Below are 7,316 nucleotides of genomic sequence, written 5' to 3'. Positions count from 1 at the left end.
CTCACAACCTAAGGACTGTGATTTATTTGGTCAGTTATTTCAGACAACTGTTCATACTATTAGTTACATTATCTGTGTTGTGTATCAACCCATTTTTACAGCAGATTTCATCCTTCAGGAGCAGGGTGTATGCCAGCAGTTGTTTCAGTGGAATACATGCCCACATTTAATGGACTCCTATCCGTGTATGTGCCCACTGCCTGAGACTGGGAAACTGCGCTTGTCCTCATTCTCCCCCAGTGTTTGTCTTGGGCAGTCCCTTCTCCTGCCATCAGCCTATGACACAAAGCTCCTTGGAAAAGGCCTTAAAGGGGTATTCACATTCAGTTTCATTAATCTTCCATATATGAACATTTCTTTAATTGGATGTTATTAAAAAAAATGTTCCTGTGTGAAGATAATTTCTCATAAATGTAGCCATGTTGTCCCTTAGAAACTAGATAGCTTCCTCGGTTACGACCACGTCACATTTAGGCAGCAGTGGCCAGACATGCGCTATTGAGCCCTGCCTGACCTCCTGGATTCAGCGATCATTAGCACAGGACGGCTGTGGGACATGCAGTAACTCTCGGACATTTCATTTACAAACACCTTTTGTTCCTTTGTGCAATCACTCCAGCAGAGGTGGCCGTATCCGAGGAAGCTATTTCGTTTCTAAGGGACAACATGATTACATTTATGGAAAATTTTCTTCACACAGGAACATTTTTTTTAATAACATCTAATTGAAGAAATGTTTATATATGGCAGATTTATCAAACTGAATGTGAATGTCCAGACGAGAATACCCCTTTAAAAGGTTGAGATCCTTGGCTGAAAGCAATATCCAGTGTCCAGGTCTCCTTCCTGTTGTTATATCTAACCACTTGTAATATTGTTGAATTGAACCTAAAAAGAGAAAACTATAAAGATTTTCATTTTTGTTTTCACTTCTAGTTTTGGTTTTACAAATATTTATAGAAAATACTGACCAGAATACTGCCGTCTGAACGGGGCCCAAGGCTCATCTAATATAGATTCAAACTGCAAAGGGGTCTGGGAATTGTGGCTAAATATGAAGATCAAAATGCATTAATTAGCATGACAAAGTCCAAGGTTTGCCAATATCTTTTCAAAACTCATCACATTTTGTTTTGTTTTCATTTTTGGGTTTACAGATGTTTTATTTAATCCAACACTTAAAATAGTACCGATTATGACTTCATGACTGGGCTCAGCTCACCAACCGTGTACACGTATCAAAGGGAGAGTCCTCTCGATGTCCCAGGATAATAGATGAACAATCCCTCAGAAGAAAGATCAGCACTCCCAGGTCTTTTCAAAATCTGCATCCAGCTTTATTTGTCTCATAGACAGGATTAAAAGCAGTACATGGCAAGCAATCTGATTAAAGGGGTTGTCCGAGAGTTCCAAGTTTCACTGAGTTCAGCTTCTGGCTATGCCCACCCATCCCCATATTTCAGTACATCATACAGCGCTGAGAATTAAGAAAAATGTTTCATGACAATGTTTTTGAAACTATCGAGACATATATGCCTCTTTTTATGGCAATGAAATAATTGATGCAGGGCAGCATGGTGGCTTGCAGCGCTGGGGACTTGGGTTCCAGTTCTAGGGTCAACATCTGCAAAGAGTTTGCATGTTCTCTCTGTGTTTGCATGAGTTTCTTCCGGGTCCTCCAGTTTCCTCCCACACTCCAAACCGCCTCTTTCCAAAGAAAAACACTATTTTAACTTGGAGGCAATGCAGCTCTCAAAGGTAGTCCTCACTCTGTCAAGTATGTTAGTTACATTTTGGCATTCCTGGCGGTGGCCAGGATTTGACTTTGCAGAGAGCAGGCCCTTATAGTTGGCCAATTAGAATATTCACATTTTGCTCTTCACAGGGTAAAACTTGAAAGGTGGCTAATATTTTTGCTGCAGACATAACTGCGGTGACTGTGGTGCTAGTAACGGGGAAAGCAGTAGATTTATTTGAACAGACTAGGGTGCCTGCTAAAGTTCTACATATTGGTGAGGGCAATGGAGAATGAAGACACTCCGGAATAGCATCCCCCACTTTGTCAGACATGGTGACATCAGGTAGTATAAGCCTGTGGGACTGGTGAACCTTTCAAACTCCATTGCTATGGGCAGTGACTGGCAATGGGGTCATTGCCTCTTCAACCCATTGCCCCAAAATGCTGTACCAAGTACGTAATAGTCTCCATGGACACCGGTTTGTCTCCCTTGGAAATCGCTTCAATTTCCATTGCAATCAGGTCATTGCTATGGCAACCAACCCATCCCCATGGTAACTGCTCAGTCAGTATGGCAACCATTCCATTTCTATGGCAACTTTGCCATTTTCATGCATACCATGCCGTCTCCATGGCAACCAATTCATCCACATGGCAACAGCTCAGTCACTATGTCAATCGCTCTGTCAACATAGCAACTATTCAATTTCCCTGACACGCAGTCTGTCTCCCGTGGTAACCAGTGAGTCAAATTTATGCTTAGAACCTATAACTCTGCCCTCCATCTCAACAAACAGGTCAACTTCACTCCTCTCTCTCCAACAGTCTTTAAAGACTTTTCGATACTCTTCCTTCCTTACTAACGCCACAGATGCAGCCACAGATCTGTCATTGTACTATAAAGATAAAATTGATTTCATTCGCCAGGAAATAATTTCCCAATCCACTCCATTACTCCCCTTCCCTCCAATACTTCTCCCTGTCCGCTCTCTTCCTTTGAGCCAGTCACAGAGGAATAAGTGTCCAGGCTCCTCTCCTCTGCTCGAGGCACTACCTGCATCCCCAGCAGTCACTTCTCACCTCACTAAAATCTTCAACCTATCTCTCTTCTGGTGTTATTCCCTTTTTCTTCAAGTTTTACTAAAGACACCTTTCCTGGACCCATCCAGTGTTACTTACTATTGACCAGTCTCTAACCTCCCTTTCATCTCCAAACTCCTGGAACGCCTTGTCTATTCTAGACTGACCCTCTATCTCTCAGCTAACTCCCTCCTTGACCCCCTACAATCTGGTTTCTGCTCTGTGCACTCTATCGAAAATGCTCTTTTTAAAGTCTCCAATGATCTCCTCACTAAATCCAAAGGTGACTATTCTCTCATTCTTTTGGATCTCTTGGCAGCGTTTGATACTGTGGACCACCAGCTCCTCCTCAGGAGGCTTCGCTCCATTGGTCTAAAGTACAATGCACTCTCTTGGTTCTCTTCCTATCTCTCTGAGCACACTTTCACTGTCTATTTCTCTCTCTCTCCTCTCCTTTGCAGAGTGTATATACAATCATTTGCATGTTCTTGTTGCATGCACCTTAACAATATTTCTAGAATCCGACCTTTTCTTACAATAGAACCGCTTATTGGCCCTCTGATTCACTCTTGTTTAGACTACTGTCACTCCCTACTAATCAGTCTTCCACTAAACTTTGTTCTCTACAATCAATTCTTAACCCAGTAGCTAGGCTTGTCTTTCAGACGAAGCAGAACACAGATGCCTCAAGTCGGTGTCAGTCACTGCACTGGTTTGCCTGTCTCCTTCTGAATCCAGTTTAAATAAATCACCCTCATCCACAAAGCTCTGCACAATACTGCACCTCCCTACCTTTCATCTTTATCGCCTCTCAATCTGCCAGTAATCTGAGATTATTCTCTTCTCTTATTTAAATGTCCAACTGACATTTTTGGAATGTCAAATGTACCCCAGTCTATCAGACTAATTTCTAACCTTAAAAGCTTCAAACATGCTCTTAAAACTCATCTCCTTTTACTAACCCATTCTGTGTACCCCTCCCATCTCCCATCTGGCAGCCTTCTCTGCAGTCCCATGTACTCTGTATATAAGATGGCGGCTGATGACTGGTTCAAGCAGCAGCATTTATAGTTATGAACTTCTTTTGTTCCATTCCCTTATAAAGAATGGCTGGACTATTATACAAGCTCTTATACCTCTTGTATCACCCCCTCATCCTCATAGACTGTAAGCTCTTGTGTCACCCCCTCATCCTTATAGACTGTAAGCTCTTGTGTCACCCCCTCATCCTCATAGACTGTAAGCTCTTGTGTCACCTCCTCATCCTCATAGACTGTAAGCTCTTGTGTCACCCCCTCATCCTCATAGACTGTAAGCTCTTGTGTCACCCCCTCATTATCATAGACTGTAATCTCTTGCGAGCAGGGCCCTCACTTCTATTGTTTCATATGACTGTTTTCTGTTATGTCTTATTTTATGTTCCCCAGAATCTGTAAAGCACTATGGAATTTGATGGCACTATATAAATAAGGTTCATTATTATAATATGGCAACCTCTCTGTCTCCATGGCAACAGCTTTGTCTCCATAGTAACCAGTCCATTTTCCAATTACACACCATTCAATCTTCAAGGCAGTCTGTTTTCGTGGTATCCTGTTAGTTTCCATAGCAACCAGTCAGTCTCCCTGGCAACCGCTTTATCACCTTGGCAACAGTGCCATCTCCATGGTAACCTCTCAGTTTCCATAGCATAACTATTTCCATGGAAACCGCTCAGTCTCCATAATAACCAGTCTCCCATTGTACTCAGTCTCCATGGCAAACAGTCAGTTTCTATGGCAACCAGTTAGTCTAGTCATCTCCATGGCAACTATGCAGTCTCCATGGCAGCCGCTCAGTCACCAAGGGAATTGATCCTTTTCCACTTCAACCATGCCATCTCCATGGCAACCGTTCAGTCACCATGGCAACCACTGTTTTTCCATGGCAACTATGCCGGTTTTATGTACAACATGCCGTGGCAGCCGCCCAGTCACCATGGCAACCACTGTTTTTCCATGGCAACTATGCCGGTTTTATGTACAACATGCCGACTCCATGGCAACCAGTCCATCTTCCATGGTAACCACATTTGTCCTCAATGATGGCAACCACTTGTCTCTATGGCAACCGTGCAGTCTCCATAGCAACCACTTGTCTCCACGCCAACCATTTTATTTGATAGCAACCAGTCTATCTCCATGGCAACCGCTCAGTCTCCATGGCAAACAGTCAGTTTCCATTATAACTAGTAAGTCTCCATGGCAACCATGCCATCTACATGGCAACAGTTTAGTCATCATAGGAGCCACTCCATATCCATGGCAACCATGCTGTGTCCAAGGCAACCAGTCTCCATGGCAAACAGTCTGTTTTTATAGTAACCAGTTATTCTTCATGGCAATCAGTCTGTCTCCATGGAAACCGCTCCCTTACCTTCACAATCATTTTGTCTTCATGGCAACCATGCCGTTTCCATGGCAGCCACTCTGTCTCCATGGCAACCACTCAGTCACCATGGAAACCAGTCGGCCACTATGGCAACCGTTTAAATTCCAGGCAACCAACCCATTTTCATGGCAACAGCTCTTATAAGATCTTTTGGTTCTACACTGCAGAGAGTTGCTAGAGACTGATAAGCTCTGTGCAGCTCTGTGGAATCTATATAAAGAAAGGAATAAAACAAATTTCTAGAGAAGGGTGTCCTCCACCAATAAATAGTGGATTATAGTGTGGGTGATTTGGGTGGTCGCAAGGTACAGTAGCCAGAGGCAGACCCAGTCCCGCCCACATACTGGTCTCCATGGCAGAGCAACACCAGTGGCTTCTGGCTCAGCCACTGAGGGGCACACTAGATTAGTGTCCTGTTGCAGGTGGAGCAAGCGGTGACACACTGCAACACCTGTGTCAAATGTCTGATGGAAGAGCAGGATGTCATGGAGTGTCAATGGCTGTAGGTCTCCAAATGCCTGCAAAGCCGCCTTAACTGTAAGGCAAACTTCCTGACCCTGGAGTGTCAATGAGTAAGTCTTCTTTCAAAATATGACTCGTCTGCACTGTGTTAGTAGTCAGTATTTTTTGGTTAGTGTTTGGGTCCTGTTTAGGGTTTGCCTGGGAAACTTGCTAAACATTGTGTAAAAGGCATAATAGGCTGCATCTCTGTATTTAAAAGCTGGTAGGAGAAACAATATTATTTCTGTGTAGCAACATTTACTTTATTGTACTTACTTTACCCTGGGGATAAGTTTGGAAGAGAGAAGACTGACACAAAGGCAGAGCTGCGATAACACTCTCATACCTGGCAAACGGGAGTAAATGCAAAACCTGGTGCGCCTAAAATTTAATTTTATGGTACATATCAGGCTCTACACAGAAAATTAACTAAAGCAAGATTTTACAAAGCTAAAAAGCCAAAATAATAAATGTGTCAGACAGAGGAGCTACAACGACCGTAGCAAAAAGCTATCTTAATGATAAATATCCACCATATTTCCTATTTGCACAAAAGAAACACTTACCATTGGTCTGATAAATTGAAGTGATATGGACAGAGAAAGGTTGATGATACCAAGGACCAACAGGATGTCTTTAACTGTTTACCCTACAGATAAATACTTTAAAAACTAAGGCCATTTAAGTGACAATTGTTTAGATTTACTAGTACTCTCTAAAAGTTAGACAATTTTTTTTTTTAAGTTACACAAAAAGTTTTTGGGTTAAACAAATAACCAACATCCCTGTGGAGATGTACGGCAAGAAACTGAAGACACCTGGCTAGCAAATCCTACTGTGACAGTTGGGAGAAGTCATTATGAGGTGCTATCCCTGATGACAGACTAGGATGGGCCAGGTTAGTAAGAGGCAAAAGGCAGAAGCTGCTACCGATTTAAACATGTCTACATCTGCTATACTGTATGTATCCAGGACTTGTTGCGCAGTACATTTATTGCTGCTACATTTATATGCACAACATATTAAATGCTGGTATATATTTATGTGTTTCTGTGTGTAGTGTTTATAAAGTATATGTTTATGCTCAAGTATAATGTGTGGGATGCAGACATCGTTGGGGTTTTGGTATGTGGTTCCCCAATGCAAATGTCACCCCACTGCTAAATATTGCATGTTCTGCTAGCGACAGTCCTTGTGTAGTTAAGCTGAGAATGTGTTACTTTAATTTGATGGTCACAGAGGCTCCTTCTGTTAATTATTGGCTCAGTCAGGTAAGGGGCCTTTGTTCTCCTGATCAAGCAGCTTTATGAGAAAAAACTAAAGGTGTGTTGTTCTCTGCCTATAACATTCTGAAATGTCACCGGGGACACAGCAATCAGAGACTGGGTAAACAAAGAGATTCACTAAATATTAACCTTGATTTCAATGCCGTGATAATGGAAATGTACTATATTAGTATTACTTGGTTTATCGCTAGTTAGGTAAGAAGGGTTTTCCACTAACTAAAAATATATATATTTTAAAAGACCACAAGTAGGATACCTTTGATTCTCCAATAAAATACATT

General features: G+C 42.3%; 1 long non-coding RNA gene across 1 annotated transcript; it reads right to left on the bottom strand.

Annotated features, from left to right (window-relative positions):
- Positions 1–798: 798 nt before the first annotated feature.
- On the bottom strand, positions 799–6,582 carry LOC140069672 (uncharacterized). The gene is made up of 3 exons (XR_011848832.1): positions 6,316–6,582; positions 972–1,048; positions 799–888 (listed from the first exon to the last, which is right to left on the bottom strand). It is a non-coding gene; the product is annotated as an uncharacterized lncRNA (long non-coding RNA).
- Between the last annotated feature and the right edge of the window lie 734 nt (positions 6,583–7,316).

Source organism: Engystomops pustulosus, chromosome 1, assembly GCF_040894005.1.
Source record: "Engystomops pustulosus chromosome 1, aEngPut4.maternal, whole genome shotgun sequence".
Taxonomy (NCBI): Eukaryota; Metazoa; Chordata; class Amphibia; order Anura; family Leptodactylidae; genus Engystomops; species Engystomops pustulosus.
The sequence above is the reverse complement of the archived record's forward strand: the minus strand, read 5'-3'. Positions and strand labels throughout refer to the sequence as shown.